Source organism: Balaenoptera borealis (genome assembly GCF_965194805.1).
Source record: "Balaenoptera borealis genome assembly, chromosome: 12".
Taxonomy (NCBI): Eukaryota; Metazoa; Chordata; class Mammalia; order Artiodactyla; family Balaenopteridae; genus Balaenoptera; species Balaenoptera borealis.
The window spans coordinates 106,570,365-106,597,665 of NC_138869.1; the positions used below are offsets into that span (position 1 = coordinate 106,570,365).

Genomic DNA, 27,301 nt, shown 5'->3' on the forward strand with positions numbered 1-27,301 from the left:
TCAAAGTATGTTTCATTCTCCCTTTTCTCCATCAGTCCTGCTCTGAGTGCCTCTGGCGGCCTCGCTTTCATTCTGTGCCGCTCCTCAGTAGCCTGATGGATTTTGCCATTACATTGTTTGTTGGTGAAAGTCACTCTCTTTTGGTGCTCAGTGCCACATTTTCTCTCCTAATCCCTCTTTTCACTTTTATGCCTGTTGTATATAATCTTCAGTAGCTTTATTGGGCTGCCATTTTGTTTTGAAAGAGATGTTGGTCATTTTAAAGAGCAGGTGTATCTTTTAGCAAAATTTCATCTTCTTAGAGTTTTCGGGCCTTTGTTAGTAGTTTGTCTGATTTCATGAACCCTCTCCCCGCAAAACAAGGGCTGAAATTTTTACAAGGCATGCTTCTAAAAAAGTAACTTTCATTTGGTTTTAAGAAAAGGTCAAGAAATTTGCAAGGTCACAGGCTAATGTAATGGGAATATCACTGAGGTGGGAGTGAGCGGAGTTGATTCCATTCCCAGTTCTGCCTTCGTTACATGACCCGACCTTACTCTTCAGTAGTCTCAGTTTCCTTGTCAGTTAAATGGAGGAATTGGCTCCTGAGGACACTTTCAGCCGTAATATTGTAGATTTCTCTGCAAACGGACACAGCCAGGGTTGGAAAGTCAGGACTGTGAAACAGTCATATAGATTTACTTCACCTTTCTTAAGGTTTTATATTTTTAAAATTTGTCTATGGAGACATTCTTATAACAGAAGTCAATCTTACTAGGTTTCATCACACACACACACACACACACACACACACACACACTCACAGCAAAACAATGCAAAGTCCGAGTAATGGCTTACTTAGACATTAATGTTCAACATGACAGTAAAAGTGAAGGACAAAAAAGACTTTAGATAGTTTTTTGGCATTAATTTCAAATTTAATCTATTAATTTATTTTGTATAGAACCATTTCAGTGTTGATATTTCCATTTTAAACTATTTCACTTGAGTTTTTTTGAAAATACATCTCAAAATCAGATGTACCGTATCCACTATTATTTTCCCCTTTTGATAAGTAGTCTAAAAACACATTTTTTAAAAGCTCTGGCGTTGGAGGTTTCTGGGGAGTGGTCGCTGTATCAGCGCACACATATTGGGCGTTTTCTGTGTATCAGGCACAGTGGAGGTGTCAGGACGTAACAGTGGAGGTGTCAGGACTTAAAGTAAGACATGGCCGTTGTCCTTAGGAAGTCTGCAACGTACCTGGACAAATGAGACTTAAAGAAGTGAAAATGTAAATCACAATAAAGGTGTAAATAATGATTAAGGACCATGATTCCCAGGCATTTTTGTTTAGAATCTGATAAAGTGATTCTAAAATATGGGCAAGAACTGCCAAGAAAAAGTTGAAAAGAATTATAAGCAGTGATTGGGAGGCGGAAGTGCTTATACTGCCAGTTACCCAAAAGGACTGTAAAACCATAGCAATTATGAAAGTCTGCAATAATTTAGGATCAAATAAGATAATAGAAACAGATCCAAGTATGTGTGTGTGTGTGTGTGTGTGTGTGTGTGTGTGTGTGTTTGCCAGTATTCAATACATGATAAAATTGGCATTTTAAATGAGGAAAAAAGATAGTCTTAGATAATTGATAAACTCTTTGGAAATCATGATAGATGCTTCATCATATACATTAAAATAAGTCCCAGATGAGCTAAAGGTTAAATGTAAAAATGAGTACAAACAAATAAAGGTAAACATTTATGTAATCTTAGGTGTAGGAAAGGTCTTTTAAACCAAACATTTAAAGGAAAAGAGGGTTAGATCTGACTAATAAAAAGCTTAAAATACATTTTGCATATCAAAAATCCTAGACAATTTTAATACAATAATGATAGAAAAAGTAGATCAGTGGTTGCCTGGGGCCAGGGAGGAAATGGAAATTGACTGGAAAGGAACATGAAAGAATTTTTAAGGGTGATGAAAATGTTCTCAATTTTGCCTGTGGTGGTAGTTACACAGGTATATACATTTGTCAAAGCTCATCAAACTTTTCACTTTAAATGACTTCATTTTATTAATGTAAATTGCATCTCAATCAAGTTGACCTTTTAAAAGCCTTGTAAAAATAATTAAAAGGCAACCTATAAACTAGGAATATATTTGCAACATCTGTAACAAAAGGTGTGAAGATGAATAAGAATAAGAGAAACATTTAGTGTAAAATGGACCAGGGATATGAACAGGGAAAAGAAAAAAACGGAGAAACTCTGTGAAAACAAACTCAACTCCACCAGTAACCACAGAGTGCGGAATCGAAGCAAGCAGACATCAGTCTCATTTACCGTACTGGCAAAGAGGGAAAAGAGTAATACGTGTTGCTGATCAGTGTGTGGTAAAATATGCACTCTCTGGTAGGTGACATTTTGATGCAGTATTATAAACCAGTAAACATTCAGATTTTGAAAATTACCAAGTAAATGCACACATCCTCACATATTCTTCAGCCTCCCGCCTCCATCCTAAACTCTCATCCCATCTATGACTCTGTCCCATTCCTGAGCCCCTTCTCCTTGCTTCATCTCTAAACCTGATCCCATTCCTAAGCCTTACTCCATCTCTCACCCTATGTGGGAACTTCTACTCTCAAACTTGTATGTGCAAGATTATTCTTTGCAACATGTATTAGGTAACCTTTATGAGCAACAGACCACCCCATGTGGTGGCCATTGTGGGGTTCCCAAGAACAGCCAAGGAGCCACCCCGGCGTGCAAGCACGCCTCCGGTCTCCGCTTGTGTGCACTTACTAATGTCCTCTCGGCAAATCAAGTCGCATGGCCAACACAGATTTGAGATTGGAGAAGTAGACTCCTTATCTTGATATTTTCCTTGATAAGAGGCAAATATTAGGTGGGCAGGTTTTACAGTCTCCCACACAACATTATTTAATAATGAACTTTAGAAATCATCTAAATGTCCAAAAATAGGGAACTGGTAAAATTTCTAAAATTTCAACCATACGGTGAGCCATGCACGACATTACGGAAAAAAATTTGATATATAAAGATGCATTGTGACAGTACAAAGCAAAATACTCTGCATAAAACCACTTCAGTGAAACAAAACAAAGCATGGAAAAAATGACCAGAGGGACAAAATTTAAAATGTTTCGCCCCTATGTCTGAACAGAAGGGTTATGAGAGATATGTTTCCTTATACTTAAAGTATAGGTTGGCCTGGTCTCTGCCTCTTGTTGCCTGTGGGACCACAGGTAAGTTCCAGAAACTCTTCAAGCCTCAGTTTCTCCATCTATAAAATAGGGGTTATGCTAACACCTCCCTTGTTAAGTTGTCATGAGAATTAAATGAGATATGTCATGGGAAGGGGTTCACACATAGCCAGGCACATAAAAATTGGTCAATAAATGGTAGATAAGAATTCATTATTTTTTATAATTAAAGAACATAATAATAAATGCTGTTTTTAAACCACAGTTTGAAAGACATAAACTTACAATAGTATTTGTATTTACTTAGTACCCATTGACTGAAGAAGTACATGACAAAAAGGGTCAATAACTTTTCCTAACGTTTTCTATTAGATTTGTGTTTTATTTATTTATTTATTTATTTTTTAAGTAGTTGTTATTTATTTATTTATTTATTTATGGCTGTGTTGGGTCTTCGTTTCTGTGCGAGGGCCTTCTCTAGTTGTGGCAAGCGGGGGCCACTCTTCATCGCAGTGCGCGGGCCTCTCACTATCGCGGCCTCTCTCGTTGCGGAGCACAGGCTCCAGACGCGCAGGCTCAGTAGTTGTGGCTCACGGGCCCAGCTGCTCCACGGCATGTGGGATCTTCCCAGACCAGGGCTCGAACCCGTGTCCCCTGCATTGGCAGGCGGATTCTCAACCACTGCGCCACCAGGGAAGCCCAGATTTGGGTTTTATTAATCCCATTAATACCGATGTGAAAAATGGCAGTCCATATAATATGTGATAAATATTTACTAAAGCCACAGATGATGTGTGCTGTGTTTGACGCCCTGCCAGTGATTTTTGTCTCACGGGTTGGGAACCAATTATTTGAGACAACAAAAGAAAAGATGTAGCAGAGCGGAGCCTGATCAATTGCCAATGAAACCGTCTAGGCAGTACGTGGATAATGCTGGGAGCCTGATATTTCCGAAACTATGTAAGACTTTCTCTCCATTGCAAATGGCGCCAGAGGTTTGTATTACCCTCAACTATGACCAGCCACAGTTTGGTCTATCTTGCTTTTCTTTCTTGGTTCAGACTCACTGCCCCAGGGGCTCCGGGGAAGCACAGATTTCATAAGGTTGATGTTTTCTGGGTACTGTTTGCTATTTTTCTTAAATTGCACATGTGACTCTCAGAGTTTGATAAGTTTGGAGTCCACAGAAAACCTCCCAGCTTATTTTGTCCCCAGCATTCTGACAAATGCTCTTAACTCCCCAAATCACATGAAAGCAAAACAAAACGCTGAAGTGGGTGAGATGCATGCCCCTTTCAACAACCCGTTCAAAGCCCGTGTGTCGACAGCAGGTCACCATGCAAGGTTCTGAGAAGACACGGCTGTCCTTCACGGCTAACGTGTGGAAGGGCATCCCCACTCTCCCTGACATTCAGGGCACCACTTCTTGTAGTAAATCCATACGTTTTCTTCTTGCTGCACGGAAACAGTACTGCCCTGTCTTTTCTTTGGATGAATCTGATAAAATTCTATGATTTTCCTCCTCGGCCTTATCATTCTGGACAGAAGAGGCCACATTTTTGTTCCCTCTTATAGAAAGTTGTCCATCATCTTGATTAATTTAGGCACCTCTGCCAGGACGTTCTGGTGAGGCCTGGACAATGTCAACACACTCAGCGCAATAACCATCGTGTCAGCTGAGTGGGGACTTCCGAGGGCAACGCATCCTAATGGGTGGGTTTTATTCTCTTCCTGATTTTGGCCCCAGCCAGACATTGAGGAAGTAGCTCAGGGAAGATTCCACAAGGCCCTCAAGTCCTCTTCCTAGACAGCTGTGAGCCCAGCCCCAGGTCAAGATGGTCTGGGTAGTAAGACCTCGAGTATTACCTGCCATGCCTCTACCTGACGCCCCATGACTTCATTCCTGCTGGCCCCGTGACCCTGTCCTCTTGTGCCATCACTGGCTTTACTCTGACCCCTGGGAAGTGCAGGCTGCTTTGTTCTTTCTGTGGGGGTCTAGCCTCTCCTCCGCACTCCCCTCGGTAGTCCTAGGAATACAGGATGAATCCCCGTGTCTGCAGTGAAATGAATCTACCCACGTAGCCAGCCTGCCTTGGGCTTTGGCAGCCTCTGGATACAAATGAGGCCACGTCCACCGATCCCTATAGCCCGGCTCTGCAGAGCCCATATCTGTCTTCACAGATCCCCCCTCCGCAAGTGTGTCCGAGGCTCCCAGCGTCCTGTGGGTTCACTCACGGATGGGCCCCTGGAACTTAAACAGCCACAGCTCCTGGCTCCCTGACTGTCCTTGGGGGTGTGACGCCCACGGAATCGCTGGGGTTCTCTGGGCTCTGCTGCTGCCAGGGTCCAGCTCCGCCTCCACCTCGCGGCTGCCGGAGCTCACAGAACTCTGGGAAACTGCTGGCCACAGTGTGCTGCGCTCGGCTGTGCCGGGGCTGGAGGGCCAAGCTCCTACTGTCCCCGAGGGCAGGGCTTCCTGTTTAGCCATCTGTTCCTGCTGGCTTCAGGGTAAACCTTTCTTAATTTACCCTGGCTCTGGAGAACTGCGAGAGAATGGTGTAGCATCCAAAAAACTGCCTGAGTCCTAAATTGTAACAGTGCTTGGCACGCCAGCTCTGTAAGTTCAAACAAACCGGAAGCCATCTTCCTCCAGATACACCAGGGCATCAGGATAGCTGGATCAAGGCAGACTCCAGCATCAGCAATCTGCTCTCCCTGGAATCAGTTCTCTGATCTTTCTGTTTCGGAGCTGATAAGGTTCTAGACACCCAGGGCATCACATACAATTCGTACACGATACACTGCACAAATCTGAAAAGATATTAGGAAGTAAATGGCGCCCCCTAGAGTTGTTCAGTGTACAACCTGCACAACTGTTCACAGTGGCCCTTAGTGCTCTCGCTTGGGCCCCGCTGTCCTCACTGTAATATGGATCAGACCTTCTTTCCAATCCTTGACCCTCGAGAGGGTCAGAGATCCACTCCCCCCTCCCCCATACTAATTAGTCTTTATAAAAATTTGCAACAACAAAGAGATGCTGGCAGAACTTCACTCAGAGCGTCTGAGACCCACCCACTGTCCCTGAAAAATTCCTCTTCCGCTTGTAAGACGCTCGCATCTCTTCAGATTCTCAAATAATTGTGACGCGTAGAGACCGGTGAGTCTTGCCAGTGAGTAAGTGTTCCTCGTACCAGAATCCCCGCCAAGTAGCCTGGAACAGGAAATAGAGTCATCACTAGGGTCACAGCCCCCAGTTTTTCTTGACGTCAGCATCTCTGCTGCTACTCCCTGGATAGAGACCATCTGTCAAAACGCCCTCCTCCATCTGTGTCTCCTTTTGTCACTGCGGTGAGGGCTGCCGGGGGATCTAGGAATAGCCTCTGTGTCCCTGTCCTTCTCAGAGGCTTTCCGGGGCTCTGGCCACCACTTGGACTGTGTGCCCACAATTCAGTTGGCTGCCATTGGGTTATTGTTCCTTTATTTGTTTGAATAGAGCCCCAGTCGGCTACTTCAGACAATGAGATAATCAATAGGGTTAGCTCTTCGGGATCCACAGATTTCCTGGCACAGTGCACGGTGCCCGTGGAGAAACAGGACTTGAAAGAGTTTACGAGGCGGCTCAGACGAGCTAGTTGGAGATACTGGCGAACAATTACATCTATATATAGGACTGCCCCGGATCCACCCCTGGCCGCAAGCTTTGATACCATTCTTTGGGGCATTTTGAAGTCCCAGGCCTCTTTCCTCACTCAGTTCGGCTAAATGTTAGAGCTTCTTGTAAAGAACTAACTGGGTCCCTCATTACGGTATAATTTGATTTCAGGGCAGCGACAATGAGATAATAACACGGCCCCAGAGCCCGGCGGGGTCATGGGCCAGAGTCCAGGCTCAGCTCTCCCTCTGACCAGCTGTGCCAGCCAGGGGGTCACTTAACCCCTTGAGTCTCTGTTCTCTCGTACGTAATTTAAAAGGACTAGAGTAGTAAAGATGAGAGAAAAGTGGCTTTAAAGGTGGGAAGAACTGGGTTTTAACCCCGGCTCCTACCACTTTCTGCCAGTCACATTATCAAATGCTGAGCTTGCTAACTCTTCGGTACAATGGGACAGTTCATACTCACCGGGCTGACCTGGGAGAGGCATTAACAGGAAAAACGCTGTGCTGGACACACAGTAGGTCTTCACTGAGTGCTAGTTTTTCCTTTGCTCTCAGAAGATTTGTCCAGCTTTGTTAAAAACTGAATTTGGGGTCAGAAAACCTGGATTTACTTCTCAGCGGTCTCAGTGTGTGCGAGTCACACCGTGTCTCTGAGCCTCTGTTTCCACATCGGTGTAATGGCCTTATCACTGCTGGAGCTAAATGGAACAATACCTGTGAAAGTGTTTAAAGACATGAAAGATCGTCCAAGTCAGAATGTGCGGGTCGCACCCCCAGCTAGCTCCCAGCCGTCACGCCTCTCGTCACTGCGCCCCCCTCTCGTCACTGCGCCCCCCTCTCGTCACTGCGCCCCCCCTCTCGTCACTGCGCCCCCCTCTCGTCACTGCGCCCCCCTCTCTGGACCCTCCACGGCATCATTAAATACTCCCGAGCAGCGGGTAGGACGGGGTGTACCTTCTCAAAGGGCCCACACGTACGTTTCCACTTCTCAGGGAGCGTTCTCCAAATGCCAGGCCAGTCACCACCCAGCCCAGGAGGCTCCCAGAGACCAGTTGTCAGGTGAATACCCTTCACAGATGTTCCCTGACCTCAGGCTCTTCAGTGGTGGGGGAAGTGGAAGCTGGCACGGCTCCAAAATAAACAGGTGAGACTCCTGTTGGAATCCCAGCCAGCTGGGTGCTCAGGGGCCTTGGTGTAAGGTGCACTCTCAGAGAAGCAGGGGTGGGTGGGGCAGGCGTCACTTCCCAGAGCGCCTTCCCACACCACGCACGGCCATGCTCCGCCAGGGGCCACGTGTGCCTTGTATGCACACTACCCCACCCGCCGCGGAAGCCTCACCACTTCCCTCAAGCATTTCCCGTGACACCCAACAGCCTCTGGGTCCTGGGCTCGGCAGCCAGGAGCCTGACCCCTGGCATGTCGGGAACCCGGACACACATGCTTATAAATGGCTCATTTTAGGATAATAGAATCAAGTGTTGCGACACACCAGACAGACAACCAGGAAGGCGTTTAATTGGATTGAGGAGGCTTTAAAAACGGGTTTTCACGGCTGGGATCTGTATGGAGTATGAAGTGTTCATTACAGCAATGACATTTTGCAGTTGTAACAACCTTTGGTGAAGGCGCCCTCTGAATTTTCTTAGACGCCAAAAGAACTGGATGTACAAAATGAAAATGTTTTCTAGATGTTTATGAAAGCCCCTGTTATTATTCTATCTAGTGTTCATGGAAATGGTTTCTTGTCTCCAGTGAAAAATCACTCACTGATTCAGCCAAGGGAGCTCATGATTCTGGCTTTACTGAGAGTCAGAGAGTTTGTCTGTGCATAGGTGGAATCGTATTGTGAGCTGGGGGCACCTCCCTCTGGGGGTTTCATCCTCAGGGAGGGAAAGAGGGAGATAACTCCCTCCACAGTGACTTGTGTCAAAAGGCTAAGGGCATTTTCCCCCGTGCACAGTGGTCCAGAGGGGACAGCGGCTTCACGACCAGCTGGACGCTACAGTTCAAGAGGCTTGCGCAGACCGGAGCATGCGCTGGGGATGCAGGAAAGCCGGGGGAGACTCTGGATCCTGCTTCCGTGGTGGGGATAGGGCACACGGCAGTCACCCAGAAACAGGACCTTGTTTGGTGTTCCTCTGTATGCTGGCATGGTGACCAGTGGGTGGTCGCCCACAGCGAAGCAAGTTTGGGATAAAGAATCTGCTGCAGAGGAAGCAGCTTTGGTAGAGATGGCTCGTTTTGTGATCGGTCCCGTGTCAAGAGGGCTCCCTGCTGGGTTGCCTCAGGATCCTCATTCCTGTACCAGATGGGGGACCCTTATGTCCCCACCCTGCCCCGCTGCCTCCTATTGGGCTTGTGGGACTGTGGGACGTGGGAAGGGGCTGTGGACACAGGGTAAGCGGGACAAGCCTGGTGTCAGTCGCCTAGAGGCCCCCTCTCGTTGGACGCTCAGTGGGCACATCCTGCTACCTTGCAGGGCCTCCTCCTGGACCCTGCGGGTGGCTTGGCTGGCCTGTCCCCGGGGAGCTGGAACGCAGGCAGTGAACGCTGTGTCCGGGTGAAGGGTGGGCAGTGACTTGGCCCCCACTGATTCCCCGGGCTCTTGCGGTGGACGGGATGCGAGCTAGACGACACCTAAAGCCAGTCTGGACCCTGAAAGACTCTGTGGTTTCTGCTGACCTCAGGGAACAAGACGGGGAGAGTCAGCCTGATTGGAAGGAGGAAAACTGGGGCTGTCTGTGGGGCATCCTCAAAGAGAAGGTGGAGGATGGCGGCGAGGGCACTGCCCCTCGAGGCCCCCCGAGGCTCCCCTGCCCACTCCCTCCCTCGTCAAACACCTGTTCGGGGCGGGTCCCACCCAGGAGGCGAAGCCGGAGGTAACATTCCCTGTGCTGGAATTTCTCCCATCCATGCTCAGAGGTTCTCACCTTGGCTGCTCACAGGGTCACCTGGGAGCTTTGAAAAACACAGTGACTTTGGAGCCCGAGTGACTCTGATGTGATTGGTCTGGGGACCAGGGACAGAGGTAAGTCCATAGCTAAAACGCTAGGTGCCACCGTAAAGGTGGGGCACCGTAGGGGCACCGAGGGGGACAAGGTGAGCTCAGCAAAGCCCGGGCGAGCCCCGGCTGAGAAGGTGGCACAGAGGTGCAGGTGGGCACCGGCCAGGGCGGGCAGGAAGGAGGTCCAGGCAGGAGGGACGCGTGTGCAGCCCCCCGAGGGGGGTGAGGGAGCTGCAGACCCCGCCCGCCCAGGCTGCTCACGCGCCGACCCGCTTCACACCCTGAGCCCTCTGACCCGCCCCTCCGTCCCCACCCGGGGAACCCAGCTCCCTGGGGCCTGACTGATCCTGAGCCCCGCCTTCCCTACCGGGCTCTCGCCTTCCTCACCCGCCCTGATTTCATTCTCACACCCGGGCTTGGAGGACACCTGCTGCCCTCCGCGCCCCTAACCCTTCAGTGACCACAGCCCGGAGCGCAGGCCCGGGATCTGCGTTGAGCCGAGATATCAGCTGAGCCGGACGCCAGCCCATAGGCCAGGGTGTTCAGACAGGCCCCGCGGAGCCCTGGGGCCCACGAAGGAGCCTCAGGGCCCCTGGAAGGGGCGGGAGAGACTCAGTGGGCATGGCTTCGGGTCCCGAGTCCCCCTCCCTGGGCCCCTCTCCTCTCAGGCCTCCGGCTGGGGGTGGTCAGTGGGGAGAGTGGGCAGGAGATTGGGGTGAGGTTAGGGCGGTGCTGGGCTGGAGCTGGCTGTGCGCATCTCTTGTCAGTTCTGCATCTGGTGACCTCACTTTGGTAGCTTGAATTAGGTGATGGGGAGAGAAACCACACCAGGAAAATGGACAAATGCTACGAATTTTGAAAACATTTCCCAGAGAGCCAGCTCTTCCATATTGACAGACACACCATCGCAGGGCGCTATTTATTCTGCTGGCGCCCTTCTTGCGGAGTAGCTTCGGGCTGACCTTGACCAAAGGTGAACATTGTTCTCAAAGTAGCCATCACCGCACGCTTGTCTTCTGGGGACTACACTATCTCTGGTGCTTTCCCAGCTTGCCCCCGGCTTTGTAAGTGGCCCCCTTGTTGATAACCCTCAGATTATCTTAATTTGCGGCGGCACTTGTCTCCTGCAGAGATCACGGTAGACACGGTGGTAAATAGATGAGTCATAACCACTGGCCAGGTCACACCTGGGTGTGAGGTCTGATGGTGAATCACGCCTCCAAGTGTGATGGTTCTAGAACTGGAGCCTACCACCTCCGGAGCACTAGGGGGAATCCGCAAGCATGAGCGACAGCCAAAGTCTGTTTTAAAAACAGCTTTTCCTCAATATCTTTGCCCACTGATGCCTCCCTTTCCCAACAACTCCTCTAATCCTAGGACGTGAAAAAAAAAATCTCTTTTCAAAAAGATGACTTTGGAACCCCGCCACGTTCCGCTGTAGATCCCAGGGAAGAATGTCTGCCGTGTGGGCCAGCAGCCTCCCGCTTTGGCAGCGGGTTCGGAGTGAAAGTCCCAGACCAGTGGTTCTCAACCTTCGCTGCACACTCCAACCCCCTGGGAGCACTAGGTAGTCTGATACATGGGCCCCCAGGCCAGTGAGAGCAGATTCTGATGGACACTGGCCGTGCAAGCCTGAGAAACAGCCCCTCTAAGCCACTGTCCTCATCTGGGACACGGGATGTCATATGTGTCTCACGGGATTGCTGAGAGGACCACGTGGATGGTAAACAGTGGTTGGTGTGAGCGTCCAAGTTCACATTCTCCCACCCCCTCCCTCAGCTCTCCCAGCACTGTTCCAGGCAGAAAGTGCGAAGCAGGTCACTGGGAGATCCAGACCACTGGCTTCCAAAGAGTGCTCTCTGGATCCCAGCATCACTCGGGAACTTGCTAGAAACCCAGATCCTCCAGGCTCATCCCGGATCCACTGATGCTGAAAGTCTGGGAATGGGGTCCAGCAGTGGATGTTTTAACAGATCTCCCTGATGATTCTGACTCATGCTAAGTCCAAGATGCTCCTCTCTTTATCTGTGGTGACTTCTAGCATTTCTGGCTGCCTCTGCTCCCTGCTTTGGCCCGGGTTAGACCCTTTGGCCGACTGGCCTCTCCCACTCCATGGACACCCCTGGCCTCAAATTCTCACCATGCGGTTCAAGACCAGCCCTGCTACCAGTCCTCGCACCAGTTCAGCAGGGGTCACTTGGTTGTCAGGGCTCAGGCTGGCCTCCAGGGTTCACTGCCCATGGAACTGGGCAGGGGGGCAAACACAGAGATGGAGTCGCCAGCAGATCCAGGGCCATCATTTGAGGGAGAAATTACTTTCCCGTTTTGCTTTTGAAATGGTTCCTGTGCTCACAAATAATGACCCTGCTAATTCTCCATCCTCATCAGATGAGAACCCTTGGGATAAAGATGTCTGCCCTGGGACATAGAAGCTTGCAAGGAGCTCTCCTTTAAGGCCCATGGGTGTGTGCGTGTGTGTGGTTGCCTGGATGCGTGCCTCTGAGTTTGGGGTCGGTGTGATTAGGTAGTAGGATCTGAGGAGAGAGAAAGGCAAGGCTATCTCTTTGGAATAAAAGAGTTCTGCTAAATGGTCCGGTTTGGAAGTTTTGGACCAAGAAGGGCTAGAGCAGGGATGTGTTGCTATGGAGATTTCCCAGCCCAGGATGCTGGATTTCATCCATGTGCTCATCTCTCAACCACGGAGGGAGGGGCCTCTCCCTGCCATCACCCAGTGTCCCCGAAGACCAGTCCCACCAGAGGGAGGCTCTCCTACCCTCGGCTCTCAGACAGGGCATTTGGTTGAATCCCGCGTGCTTTCATGAACGCCAGCAGGAGAATTACCCATCTGTTGGGTTAGACTCAGGTATCAGGCAAGTGTGAATGTTGACTGGATAGAAACCGATGAGAGTCCCAACAGGCAGGAAGCCAGTGTCCTTGGCCGCAGGCTCCCGACCTTAGACAATGCCTCCTGCTTTTCCCTAAACTACATTCATCGCCCATCCTGTGAATTTTACTGATGGTCCCACACGTATGTGAAAAGGATTCCAGGGTTGGGAGGACATCCGCAATTGCAGTGGATGCAAATGAGCTCAGACTTGCTCACAAAACATGAAATCAAGCCCTTGGCCGTTCTTCATCTCATGGCGTCTTCCAGGGGCAGACTCGGCCTCGGTGGCGACTACCGGGCGTCCAAAGGAATAAAGTGTCGGAGAGCGTGGAATTTTCTCTCTGCTGGGCAACTCCTGCCAATAGTTCGGCCACGAGCTGTCCCTGGTTGGTACAACTTTAACCTATGGTGTAACAGGCGATGGTGTCCAAGTGGGATCTGCAGGTGGCCCTACAGCAGAAGAAGAATCGATGGAGGCTTGTTACTTGACAGAAAGGGTTCCGTCGCTTGTATCTGCAGATACAAATATTGCAGCAGTTTTTTCACAAGTGGGAAATAGACGAGCCCATTACAAACTTACCGTTCAGGCACTGACACGCCAATTCACCCTTCAGATCTTTATCCGCGAAGTTTCTTCGCGTGGTATCATTTTCTCTGAATGTTTTTACATCTTAAATATATAAATATTCACACAGACCTCGGTGTCATTCATCATATCGTTAGGATGATGAGAATGATTATGGGGTAAATTAAGGACCATAATCATAAATGTAAAATGTGTCTAGATATTTATGAATCACAGTGGTGAAACTGCTTTATAGCTCTGTGTAAAATCCTTGTCAAATTCCATTTAAATGTGTTTTAAAAAGTAATGTTCTGGTACAAACTGAGATTTTTATAACAGAAATTAATGGAAAGCACTAGGCGCAGTTGCTATGGAGACCGTCAAAGATGAAGTTTGGTTCTTACCAGGACCTTCCTGGTTTGGTTAGAGACAAAAGACCAAGAGGGATGATTTTCTCCAGTAAATTAGAAAAGAAAATGTAAAGAAGAAGAGATGGTGGGTTGTGGGGGACCCCTCCTCTGACCGATGAAGACAGCCAGAGGCATCTCACTGCTGGGGAGGGAAGCCCGATGGCACTCAGCTCCTGCTTTTACCGTGTTTATCAGAAACACGGGCAGGGGGCTAAGGAGGAGGTGCCATCCCCTACCCTGGCAGTGACTTCTTCATGCTGAGAAAGGAGAGCCCAGGTTGAGAGGCAAGGGTTCCAAACACACTGGTGGAAGGGTCAGACCCGGCCAATCTAGTTTCTCTGGCGAAGGAAGTTCAAATTGTCAGTTATCAAAATGGTGGTGAGGCCTCCAGACCCTCGAAGTCCTGGGTCTTATACGTGAACTGGGCTTTCACACTGAGATGAGCTACAAAGGTATTGGGTTGGCCAAAAAGCTCGTTCGGTTTTAAGTCAAAATAAAAGACACATTTTCCATTTTCACCAAGAATTTTATTGAACAACGTGTTCACTAACCAAACAAATGTTTTGGCCAACCCAATATATTCTTATGAAGACTTGTGAATAGGAGTGAGATACAAACAAGAATTATAACAGTGAAAATTTAGTGAGTCAGGTAACTAAATATGCTTGCCTGTGTGTTTTCCTTAATCCTTGCTTTATACATTAATCTTTTAGAACCCATTGTTCTGTAGAAAAGCTTGGTCTTAGAGAGAAAAGAATTTTTGGAGACGTTCTTGGTGCCCCCATGTTGATGCCCTTGGGTCAGCACACCCACTGCCCCCCACTCCCATTTCCCACCCTCCTCCAGTTGCTGGGAGTTTGGCTGGTAACTGCTCTTGGCTCGTGGGGTGACCCTCCGGGGAGGTTACCCCTCCACCTGCAGGGAGTGGTCAGCCTACGCCCATGACTGACTGTCGTCAGGGGGTGGGGCTTGTGCTCCAGAGTGCGGCCCCCCTCCTGTGATGGGACTCACATCCTGCCCAACCCCCCTCCCTGGCCTGCTTCCCTCACCCCCTATAGCTCGTCCTGGACAGCACTCCCACCATCAAGAGCGCTGCACCAAATCCTTGTCTCAGGCTCTGCTTCCAGGAACTCTGACCCAAGACAATAACCACAGAGCAAATGGCACCTCCGTGAGGTCGCCAGGCCACACACCCCATCACAGCCGATGCACGACCTTAGAGCCCCAATTTCCCAATCGGAGTCCCATAGCACTGTGTTGTTTATGCTTCCAAGCTGAAGTGTTAGATCACCAAGGGAAAATGAGGAATGGAGTAAAGTTTGATGATTCTCTGACCAATTTTAATAAACCACGTTTACATGGCATCGTGACTGACAATTGGAGTGATTCGTAGTTAAGACTAGATCATGTTTTGACGGGACACATTCAGCTAATTCTTCTGTTTTGTGGACACATACAGATGCCGTTTAGAATTCATTTGGTCTTATGAAATGATTGAGACCCAGTACAGGTCATAATATCAGTGCATTAAAGACCAACCATTGTATATATCACGGGAAAGCTGAAATCTTTGTATGAACACAAAAGATGTTGAGAGATAAACCAGGTATTTCCATAGATACCAAATTGCAAACAGAGAGTTAGTTATTTAGTGAGTCAGATTGGGAATCCGCATTACTTGTAGGTAAAACTGGCCTTTGCATGTCTGGGCTATTCATCTGTAAAATGGAAGCAGTAACTTTGAGGGCCATGGTGATGATCAGTATGTTAATTGATTGACTCATCCATCCATTCATTCTTTCAACATTTATGGAGACAACACCTGTGTCTGGCACGTGGACGCAGAGACGTATCAGACAAGGTGTCCAAACTCAGGGAGAGGCAAACACAGACACCTGTAAAACACACTGGTTTCACTGATGGATGAATGAGACACAAAATGTGGTCCATCCATACAATGGGATAAGATTCAGCCTTAAAAAGGAAGGAAATTCTGACACAGGCTACAACGTGGATGGACTTTGAGGACCTCATGCTTGTTGAAATAAGCTGGTCACAAAAGGGGAGATCCTGTCTGGCTCCACTTAATGAGGTCCGTAAAGCAGTCAAATTCATAGAGACAGAAGGTGGGGTGGGGGTTGCGGGGGCTGGGAGGAGGGGGAGAGGGGAGTTAGTTTCTAACGGCGGTGTGGACTGAGTTGTGTCCCCTCCAAATTCTTATGTGGAAGCCCCAGCCCCCAGCGGGACTGTAATTGGAGGTGAGGCCTTTAAGGAGGTGACTAAAGTGAAATGAGGTCATGAGGGTGAGGCCCTAATCACACAGGACTGGCATCCTTTTAAGAAAAGGAAGGGACACCAGAGCTTGTCCCTCCCCCAACACATGAGCACAGAACAGGCCACGTGAGGACACAGTGAGAAGGCAGCCGTCTGCAAGCCAGAAACGAGTCCTCACCAGACACCAACCCTGACAGCGCTTTGATCTTGGACTTCCAGCCTCCAGAACTGCGAGAAATAGATGTCTGTTGTTTAAGCTGCCAGGTCTGTGGTATTTTGTTACCGTAGAAGACTAATGCAGATGGGTAGAGTTTCAGTTTGAGAAGATGGAAAAGTTCTGGAAAAGGATGGTGGTGCTGGTTGTACAACAATGTAAACTACTTAATACCGCTGGACTGTACACTGAAAATGGCAGATTTTACATCACGTGTGTTTTACCCCAATAAAGAAGCCACACACACAGCGGTACCCGCCGTCAGAGGGAATGCACGGGCTATTCTGAGCTCTGACAGGGAGGCTGGCACAGCTCGGGCGGGACACGCACGGCTGGAGCGGGAAGGAAGAGCTAGATGAAGTGGAGAAGGACGTGCCGGCCAGAGGGCAGCAAAAGCCAAAACGCGGACGGGGCGAGGAAGCGTGACGTGTGTGCTGTGAACGGCAAGCCGGTGGCTGTTGCTGGGGCAGGAAGTGGCCGGCGAGGAGGGGAGGCAGTGCAGCTGGCCGGCCACGGAGCTGGAGGCCGCGACTGTGAAGGCCTTGAACGCCGCTCTGAGGAGCCTGGCCTGCTTCCTGCAAAGAGCAGGAGCTGCTCAACGACTGTAGACAGGAAGTAACGGGGTCCGATGTGCGGCTAAGTGACGTGACGGATGGCAGGCCCTTGGCAGGCTGTAAACCCTGCAGAAATGTCAAGCTTCATTACCGGTGTTATTGTTACAGTGACAGCTGCAGGTGATACATGGCATCTGGTGAAACAGCAGCACGCAGGGTGGCGGGAAGGGTTCTGGGGGCGACCGCGGGGCACAGAAGCAAGGGCAAGAAGCTCACGTTCCCACACGAGACAGCCTAGCCTGCTGCGAGTGGCGGTGATGAACCAAGAACGTGACAGCAAGTAGCCACTAGGAGACCCTGGAAGGGCGCCAGGCAGCGGGGCCCACAGGTCGCGCCCTAGGGACAGCGGGCTGTGCAACAGGCTGGCCAGGCCTCGGGGCTTGTTAACAGCACTGTTTACACTCAGTGATGTTCCACACACATGGACACAGAAAAGACAGCAAAGGGTGGGGCTCCGTGGGGGGAGCAGAAAGGGACCTGGGGCCCGGGGAACGACAGAAGAAGCCTCTTTTGTAGACAGAAGCTGGCCATTTTAAAGAATTTGAAATGTATCGTTCCCTGGCACTTCTTCAGAAATAGCGAGTCAAAGAGCTCTTACACTTTGGCACAGAACCGGCTTGACCCGCAGGCAGCGGAAGCCTCCACCTGGACGGCACCCTGCGGAATTCGGAGGAAAGCCTGACTCTCAGTGAGGAATTTGTGCCTGAGATTTTGCATGTAATTCAATTTTTGTAAACTTTCCCGGCTGACTTACGTTAGAATCGACGGGCCACAGTCAATTTGCTTCTGATGGATTTTTCACTTTGAAGGGGGTTGTTAGAGTATTCTCTGCTTCACTCGGGGTCCACAGGAGACACACACACACACACACGCACACGCACACACACACACGGAGCCCCATGAGGCTGGCGGCTTTTAAAGGAAGCCCGGGGCAAATCCTTCCAGGCCGTGAGCAATCATTTCCCAGCGCTGCTGTTTGAAAGTTCAGACGTTCCTATTTGGCCACACCTGGAATATGTTAAGCTGAGAAATAATAAGAGTATCACGAAGGCATTTCACACCTTCATCTACAACTCCATAGCCAAGAACTCACCAAATATTTATTTGGCCCCTATTAGCATACCACTAGGTGGAGAAGTATTGTGTTTATTTTTACTCTGCCTGTCTCTAAAAGATATTTGTGGTAACTTTACAAAGAAGTAGAAGCAGAAGACAAGGCTTCCTGTTGGGAACAGTATCTTTTCCTCTTTGAATCCCTGGTGCCCAGCACAATCTGAGGGACGTAAGAGTCCCTCCACCCAAAGTTCTTTCAAAGAACGAATGAAAAATCTATAATCAATTCAGCTGGGGAGTCAGGACACAAAGCAATTATATATACATTATAATTTTATAAATCTAATGGATGCTGAAAGAGGGATAGGGTAAGAGGAGGTGTGAGCCAAGGGGGCGGGGCCAGCATGGGTGAGCACCTGCCCTGCCCCCAGCACGTGCACATCCTCTTCTTGCTCCAGTGAACCTGAGACCATTGTCACAGAAGAAGAAACACAAGGTCAGAGAGGTTTGTGTCTTGTACGAGGTCCACACAGCCAGTCACAGAAGGATGGCTAAGTAAGAAAGAGGAAGACTCTGGGATTTAAGTTCCATTTGTAGGTCTCAAAGTCCCTATCTTTCCCCTCTATTTGCTAAGTGCATTAAAGGTTTTTGGATTGAAAAGAGACCACCTTGGGGCTGGTGTCTGGGAAGTGGAGGGGAAGGAGAGGAGGGGAGACTGTGCCAGCAGGAGAAGACGGCTCGCCGGGAGAGCAGGAGGGGGCTGTCCTGGGAACGAACCAGATTGTTACAGCCTTGAGGGGCCTCCCGTCCCAGGCCAGAGCTGTTCCCTAACATGATGCTTCTGTGGTCAGCCCCACAGTGGAGGCCCTTAAATGCCCGGCCAAGGCTGAAAATTTATCCTGTAGCAGCAAGAGCCCATTTAGATTCAAGTCTGATCAACTGCAAAATCATCGTAAGGGGAGGCTGCGCTATTTAATAAGAATAAATAGGAAGGGCATGGGAAAGCCGAGGCTCCTTTGCTGAGGAAGATATCTGAAACACAAGCTCGTCCCTCCCATCCTGCCCCACCCCCAGCCTTTCTGGCCCTTGGCACGTGGCCCTGGTGTGACAGGTGGCCCTCGTGACTACGGCTCAGGCCTGTGCAGGACGCACCTCGGGCCTCTCGTCCCGTTTCACTCCCAGTGGCTGCGGCACTGTCTTTCTGTCCATCTGCCTGCATCCAGGGTGGCTCAGCATGTGCGGAGTGACCTGAAGTACGAGGCAAAATGACCCGACTTCCCTCCCACAGGCTCTGGGCTCTGACCTGGGATCACCAGGCAAGTCCCAGAGGGCGGGCCGTCCTGTCCCAGGAAGAGGCTCCCCACTGCCCCCCCCAGGGCCGGGACCAGGGAGGGAACCCTGGACGGAGGTCAGGTAAAGGACTGGCTTTCCTGTACCAGCATCGCGGAGATACTGGTTCGGCCATATGGATGCCAGACAAGACTCGAGATGGTCTCAGATGAGCCGTTGCTCAGCTAAAGCCAGAGAGGGAGGCCGGGTACACGTTTTGAGAACAGACCTCAAAGAGCAAATACTTCCCAGGGGGTAAAAAAAGTCTATATTGACGTGCTGACTTTTCATGTGAAAACCTCATTATTTCATCTATGAAATTCTGCTGACCTGGGGTGTCTGAACCCCGACAAATGACTCTGCTGACCCCAGAGGCTCCCCCAACTCCCCACACCCGCCCCCGCCCCCAAACCAGCCCTTCAGCTGCGGGCTCACACCCACTCAGGTGCTTTCCCTCCTGCCTCCCTTGCCTTCTCTCATGCCTGGGTGCTCTGATGAGCCCCTCTAAACCCAACACTGGGAATCCCTTCCCACCCCGTTCCAGCGGGGCTCACCCACCCCACCATGCCCTGGGTCAGTCTGTTTGTGTCCCTGCATTTGCCCACACACAATCCAGTTGGAAGAAAACCACGGCGTCACTGAAGGTTTATTGTGTCTGGTCACAAATCGCCGCCACTGCCAGCAAGGCTTTTCCTGTCCCTGGCCAGACCCCTTTCTAGTCCTAGAAGTCCGATTACAAATCCACCGCACGCAGAGGCGCCCGAAGGTCCGGGTGGTGGTCAGTGGACAGGCCTCTGCAGGTGCCCGGGGCCCAGCGGGCGGCCTGGCTCGGTGCAGAGCCGAGCTCCGAAGCAGGGCATCTCCCACAGTGACCCGGGGCAGGAGCCAAGCACCAGGGCAGGTGAGGACAGGGCAGCGGGGCACGGGGACACCCCTCTGGGGACTCACCAGCTGTTTGGGGGGAATCTGAGGGTCCTGGGTTCCCACCCTCACCCTATGCGGGTAGAATCAGAGCAAAGGAAATAGTTTTGTTCCTATTGAAACTCTTTTTATTACCTAGATGTGAGGCCTGGGAGACTCAGAAAACACACAGTTTAAGTAAGAGGCTCTTCATAAACTTGAAAAAGGAAAAATACCTCCTTTATTCTTAGGAAAAAAAAAAAAATCTACCAATCCATGTAGTTTGTTTCTTAAAGGGAACAAACTAGTGATTTCATCTTTAAGTCAAAGGTCCAGAGGGTGATGGGTCATTTCTATAAATTGGTGTCTTTGAGTGAAAATGAGTGAGGGGTGCAAAAAGCCAAAAATTGATATTTCTCGATTTAATAAAGAAGTAATGTTTTTATAATCGAAATACAAAATATGACAAAACCCCAGGGGTTTCCCAGTACCTCCGGGATAGTCTAGTTTCCTCAGGACAGGGTCCCAGGGCCTGAAAACCTAGGGTTCCTCCTCACCCGTGACTGGCCCTGTCCCCCCAACCTCTGCTCCAGCATATTCTGGAAAAGGCCATGATTTCCTGCCTCCCTGCCCTTGGAGGATGCTTCTCTCCTTAATGGGCTGAGTGCTTTGTCCCCCACTAAATCTGTATGCTGAAGCCCCAACCCCCCTTGTGATGGTATGAGGAGGTGGGGCCTTTGGGGGATAATTAGGGTTAGATGAGGCCATGAGGGTGGGTCCCTCATGATGGCATTAGTGGTCTTGGAAGAAGAAGACAGACCTTGCTGCCCCTTCACCTGCACACATGCACCCAGGAAAGGCCATGTGAGCACCCAGCCAGGAGGTGGCTGTCCGCAGGCCAGGAAGGGAGCCCTCACCAAGCACTGAATCAGCTGGCACCCTGCTCTGGGACATCCCAGCTTCCAGAAATAAATGTCTATTGTTTACACCACCCAGTTGGTATTTTACTATAGCAGCCAGAATGGACTCGGACAGCTGGCAGATAGCTACTCAGCTTGTAAGACCCTGTTCAATCACTGCTCCTCCCCATAGCCCTCCTCCGCCTACAAGATCCAGTGAATCAGTCCCCTTCCTGTGCCAGCAGAGCACCCTGGTCCCGGCACTTCTGCAGCTCTTATTTGATTGCATCAGACCCTCTGGTTCCTGTCTGTCTTGCCCACCAGGCTGCACACTCACGGCCGGGGTCAGGTCCTGCTCACCTGTATCATCCCCCCACCCAGCCAATCACCGTCTCCATCACTGTGTCGATGTGTCATAGTGACTTGATAAATTAGCCTTTTGAAGAAACAGTTTCTTTTTATATCTCTGAACTTCTTGGTCATCATTAATAGTGTCACAGAGATAATCTTCGTTATTAAGAAGAATGGCAGGGACTTCCCTGGTGATGCAGTGGTTAAGAATCTGCCTGCCAATGCAGGGGACACGGGTTCGAGCCCTGGTCCAGGAAGATCCCACATGCCATGGGGCAACTAAGCCCACGAGCCACAACTACTGAAGCCCGCGCGCCTAGAGCCCGTGCTCCGCAACAAGAGAAGCCACCACAATGAGACGCCCGTGCACCTCAATGAAAGAGTAGCCCCTGCTCGCCGCAACTAGAGAAAGCCTCCACGCAGCAACAAAGACCCAACGCAGCCAATAAATAAACAAATAAATTTATATATATAAAAAAAGAAGAAGAACAATTAGAAATATAATCATCATTAAAACAGGATATACCTAGTGCCCATGGGCGTGGGGACAGAAGAGTTAAACAGAATTTGTGTCTAGAATAAAATTGACATGTAATCCCTGATATCAAGGACTTTGTGGTCGGATCAGGGTGGCAAGACATGGGATTTAGAACCATGGGATTTTGAGGTTGAGCAGGTGTAGTTAGACAAAATAAAACAACAAACTAACAAGTGTCCAGCTGGTTTTGATGTCGGGGACCTGCTCCAGCACGGTTCCATCTCCTGTAGCACGGCCACTGCAGGCCTGGGGGGTGGTCTCCACTGGGAGCACGTGGAGGTCTTAGGGGGCCCAAGCTGGGCTCAATGTCAAATTTGGGGGAATGGCTTCCCCCACTGGGTTACACTCGGGTAAAGGGCCCCCCCAAAGTGTCACAAAGTGTAATGAAAGTTTTGGTCTTATTCTCTGACCTCAGAACCCAGACAGGAATCCGGGGAGATTGGCCGGGATGGCTGCAAGGAAAAGATGACTTGCTGCACTCAGAGTCGCTACTTCTCTCTAGCGAGGTCGTTCCTGGGCCAAGATAGTCGCGTCATTTCTTCTTTCCTTACAGAGTTCTTCCCAGAGAATCCCCTCATTCTCCCTTGTGTCAGTTCAGGTCCTTTGAGACACAGATGCCGAGACCAGAGTAAACATGCGAGAGATTCACTGCATGAACATTTGTGACAAAGGGGAGGGGGGCGCAGGGGTGGGCAGGGAGGGCCTTCACCTGCAACACAGGTGTGACACCTGGGCGGGGGAGCGGGGGCAGGAGGAGCCTCAGACCTGAGTCCTGAGGGTCCCGGCTGGGCCAGCGGGGAGTGGCTGGGCTAGAGCTGCCCGATGAGGCCTCCCTTAGAGGGCGGCCTGGCTCTAGGACCCCCTGGGCACCCAGAGCAGTGGGCCAGGCGTGCCGGCGCCGGTGGACCCAGAGGTGCAGTACCTGGAGGCCGTCAGTTAGCCGTGCTCCCCGCAGAGGTCCTTCTGGAGGACCGCCCCTCTCTTGCAGCTAGGGCTTTGTTGGAAGGCCTATGAGCGGTGTCAGATCCCCAGCAGTGAACATGACCTGACTTCCCTCCCAGGAGCAAGCAGATCCCCGAGCAAGCCTCAGCCCCCGGCTTAGCAAGAGGTCCACCTGAACCGTAGCAACGAAAAGCAGTAAGGGGGCAATCGAACTGCAAACACCATATAGCAGGCAGGCAGTTCATAGTCACAGGTGTGCAAAAGTAAATTCCGTGATTTACTTAGGTAGTTAAGTAGCTTCTCCGTCAGCTCCAGCTTTCTCTGCCCATTTGGGGCCACCTTCGTGAATTCAGAGTGTTCCCACCCCTGCCCGTCTCCAGGGTCCCACACGCGTTCCGTATCCCACCTGTCGTCGTGACACTGGGGGAGGAGGTTGGCCTCCCCTGGCTTCACTGGGGGTGGTCTCAGACCAGCCGGCCTGGGGTCATCAGCCTCTGTCTTGGCTGCTCTCCTGCCCAAGGGGTGGGGCTCAGACAACCCCCCTCACAGCCACTGCTGGAGCTTCGGTTGTGAACGTAGCTGACCTGTCTCCCTCTCTCCACCTCCTGCAAGTATCTTCTGCATCACGATGCTTATGCAGCGGCCTCAGGAAGGGCTGTGACCTGGGGCGAAGCAGCTCTCTTCAGCTGTGGCATTTCCGGGAGAGAGCCTGAAGCTGGACGTCTGCTGGTGACACTTCCAGCAGCTGGGGAAATAGATCCTTCCTTCCTGGAAGAGGGTCCGGGAGGGATCTCCCTGGCATGAGAATACTTGGGTGCAAACACTGTGGGAGCGTGGACCACTGCGCACTCCCTCACGTGCTGTGAGGGTGTGAAGGTAACCAACGCGGAATTAACACCAGCGTGGTTCGGTCCTGCAGACCCATCCCTCCCCCTCAAGGGAGGGCGTGTTCACGTGACCTCTCACCCATCCGAGCACCATTCACTCTGAGGGGAGGTGTCCCGCCCGCCCGCCTCTTGCTTCACTCCCTTCCCTGTTCTCCCCCGGACCACAGGCTGTCAGGGGAGCAAGGCAGGGAATGCAAACAGCCCGTAGCCAGCTCTGGCTGAGGCTCAAGTGCCAGGAGGCAGCAGCTGCAGCGTTGGCTACATCGATTTGGAGGGGTTCCCAACAGCCTCTCGCTCCTGCTTCCCTGGATAAGCCTCGAGTCGCGTGGTTACAGTATCTGTGCAGGGCGTTTTCCCAGCATTGCTGCTGCTGAAGCAGAAAAAGGCTCTGGTTCCCTGGGACGGCCCACCTCTGCCCATGCGGAGGAGAATCACGTACTCAGACAGTGTGAAACCCAACCGAGAGCCCAAACCGAGACCCTTCCCTGATTTTCTGTGGAATCCGGGTAGCAGGGGTACGCACGTCTCTGCTATGGTCACAGATGATGAGTCAGAGCTGGGGTAATCTGGTAGCACCCCCAGAAGTGCTGCAAATAAGCCAGGGAGAACTCGGCCTCTCCTCCTGTGCCAGACCCACCGGGGCCGTGCTCTGTGACGTTTCGGCTCTAGAAGGGCTCCCCTCTCCTTTCCAGCCTCCGTCACAGACAGGACCGCCGAAATCCCCACCACCAGCAACTCACCGCTTTTGATGATAAGGAGAGTCCTTCTCTCACGGCCTCTTGGTTGAACGTGGAGATTCCCCTGGCAGGGGGCTGCCTGGAGACACGGAATGTAAGAGCCGGCGGGGGGACCTTGAAGAGAACCCAGTTCTGTGTGCTCAGCTCACGGGCCACTGCAGCCCCCGCGGAGGCACTGGACAAACGCCTTGCCACAGGGACTTTCCTGGACTCTGCACAGGGAAATCTCCCTTAAGCTGGAGTGTCATTTAAAACATCATTTTTATAGGAAAGCAAAACCAGGATACAATGTGGTGCAGAACGCCAGCTTTGTGTGAATTTTTAAAGACATTGTGATGTGTTGGCCCCTTTGGACAACTGCTCCTGAGGGCTGTTGAGCGTGCTTTGCCCCAGCAATGCCTTTCCTGGGTGTTTGTTAGGATTTGGATACAAATAATGATGTGGGTTTTTTTCCTCACACCACCAAGCAGTTGGCTCAGTTCTGACACTGTCCACCTGGAGAGAGCATCAGGTCCCACAGACTGCCCTCTGCCCCCCACTTCAGACACCTGTCCCAAGCCCGGGAGGTCACCTGTGCTTCTGACCTCCCGGCACACATCAGAGGTTCCCATGACCCCGTCCTCAGGTCCGATTAACTAGAGTGGCTCACAGAACTTGGAGAAATGTTTTACTAACTAAATTCCTGGTTTATTGCGAAAGGATATGACTCAGGAACAGCCAGATGGAAGAGGTGCACAGGGCACGGTGCGGGGAGGGGCTCAGAGCTCCCACGCTCCCCCTGAGCAGCCCGTCTCCCCAAATCTCCAAGTTGTCACCAACCTGGAAGCTCTCTGAACCTTGTCCTTTGGGGGTTTTATGGAGGCCTGATCACATAGGAACTATCGAGTAAATCATGGCCACTGGTGGCTGAACTCAACCTCCAGCCCCTCTCTCCACCCCAGGGGTGAAAGTTCCAATCCTCTAATCACGAGGTTGGTTTTCTCGGCAACCAGCCCTCATCCTAGGGTTACCTAGGGCCTTTCCAGAAGTCACCTCATTAACAGAACAAAAGACACTTTTATCACTCCCAACACTTAGGAAATTTCAAGAGTTTTAGGAATTCTGTGCCAAGAATCGGGACAAAGACCAAATATATATTTCCAATTATAAATCACAGTATCACAGTATACACCCAAAAGGATCAAAAGCAGGGACTCAAACAGATATTTATACACTTGTATTCAGAGCAGCATGGTTCACAATAGCTGAAAGGTGGAAACAACCCAAGTGTCCATGGATGGATGATGGGTAAACAAAACGTGGTCCATACATACAGTGGAATACTATTCAGCCTTAAAAAGGAAGGGAATTCTGACACATGCTACAGCATGGATGAACCTTGTCGACATCATTCTAAGTGAAAGAAGACACAGAAGGACAAATATTCTGTTCTTTTGAGGTCCCTAGGGAGGAGGGGTGTTGGGTGATTACTGTTTGATGGGGACAGTTTCAGATGGCAAGAAGAAAAGGGTTCTAGAGAGGATAGTGGTGATGGTCGAACACAATGTGAATGTACTTAGCACTGAACTGTACGTTTAGAAAGGTTAAGATGGTAAAGTTTGTGTTATATGTATTTTTACCCCCAATTTTAAAAGGTTGGGGAGCACGTGAGATGGGTTTCAAGGCAGGGTTGTGCCCCGCGTGTCCGCTCACAGGGGGCAGAGGCTGAGGTCGACGCGTGGCGGTCCTTTCCTGGGTGCCTGGGTGGTTAGTGCAGGGCCTGAGCCCAGGGTCCCTGAATCCTGCGTCCATGCTCTTTCCTCAACCCTCACTCTTCATCGTTCTTCTCCCCACTGACCGGAGAGACGCAGGTGACAAGGGCAGTCAGTGCAGGTAAAGGTCGCAGCGTCACTTGTGCCCGTTTCGACTCCCACCGCGCTGTCCAGGCCTCTACTGCCTGAGTCACTGCCACAGCCCCGGCTGGTCCCCCCGCCTCTGGTGGACCGTCTCCTGCAGGTACCGCCGTCACACGGCGACAACCACGGCACGGCCCTGTCCCCAGGTGGTCCAGGGATTCCCATTTTCAAAAACAGAAATGGCAAAAAAGGTTTCAACTTCAGTGCACCTCAACCGGTCAGGCATGGTTCCTGCCCTCCTAGAAGCAGACATCGAGATGGGATCAAAGGTCTAGGAGACCAAAGGGGGAGAGATATTCAGTACCTTGAAGGGTAAGCAGGTGGGAGCAGGGTAGGCAGGGGGGCCTCTGACCACCACGCCGGTCTGACCCCTGTGGAGGGGGAGGGGAAGAGCCTCAGACCTCAGAGTCCTGCGGGTCCCAGCCAGACCGACCGGGAGCCCTTGAGCCGAAGCTGCCGGGTGCCAGTGGCCCTGCCGTGCCTCGTCATTGCCCAGGAGCACCTGGAGGACGCATGGCCAGCTGTGGACCCAGCTGTGGACACCGTGAGCACCCACAGGCCGACAGGGAGGAGGGGGGGAGCCACAGCCCAAGAGGATCCCTTCTCCTAACCTCTCACGCAGAGACAATTCCTGCCAATGAAGCTCTCCCGTGACCTGGTCCCATGTCCGCTGAGATGCTACGTAGCCCTCAAGGCCAAAGCCGCCTCCGCCTCCAAACCTTCCCTTTGTCGCGTCTTTCCTCGAGGCCCCACGCCCTGTGAGCCTATCTTGTGGCACCTGCTACATTCGCCCAGATCTTTGCCGTGTGCAAACTCTACCCCCTCCTCTAGACAGCCCCCGGGGGCCGGCCAGCCCTCGCCGCCCTCGCCGGGCTGCTCTCAGCACGGCATCTTCTGTCACCCCATCAAGGGCGTGGGTGTGGAGTCTCCAGTCAAGTC

General features: G+C 51.1%; 1 long non-coding RNA gene across 1 annotated transcript; it reads right to left on the reverse strand.

Moving 5' to 3' along the window:
* Window positions 1-3,626: 3,626 nt before the first annotated feature.
* Window positions 3,627-9,205, reverse strand: LOC309606896. Its single transcript, XR_014232105.1, has 2 exons — window positions 7,818-9,205; window positions 3,627-7,577 (listed from the first exon to the last, which is right to left on the reverse strand). It is a non-coding gene; the product is annotated as an uncharacterized lncRNA (long non-coding RNA).
* Between the last annotated feature and the right edge of the window lie 18,096 nt (window positions 9,206-27,301).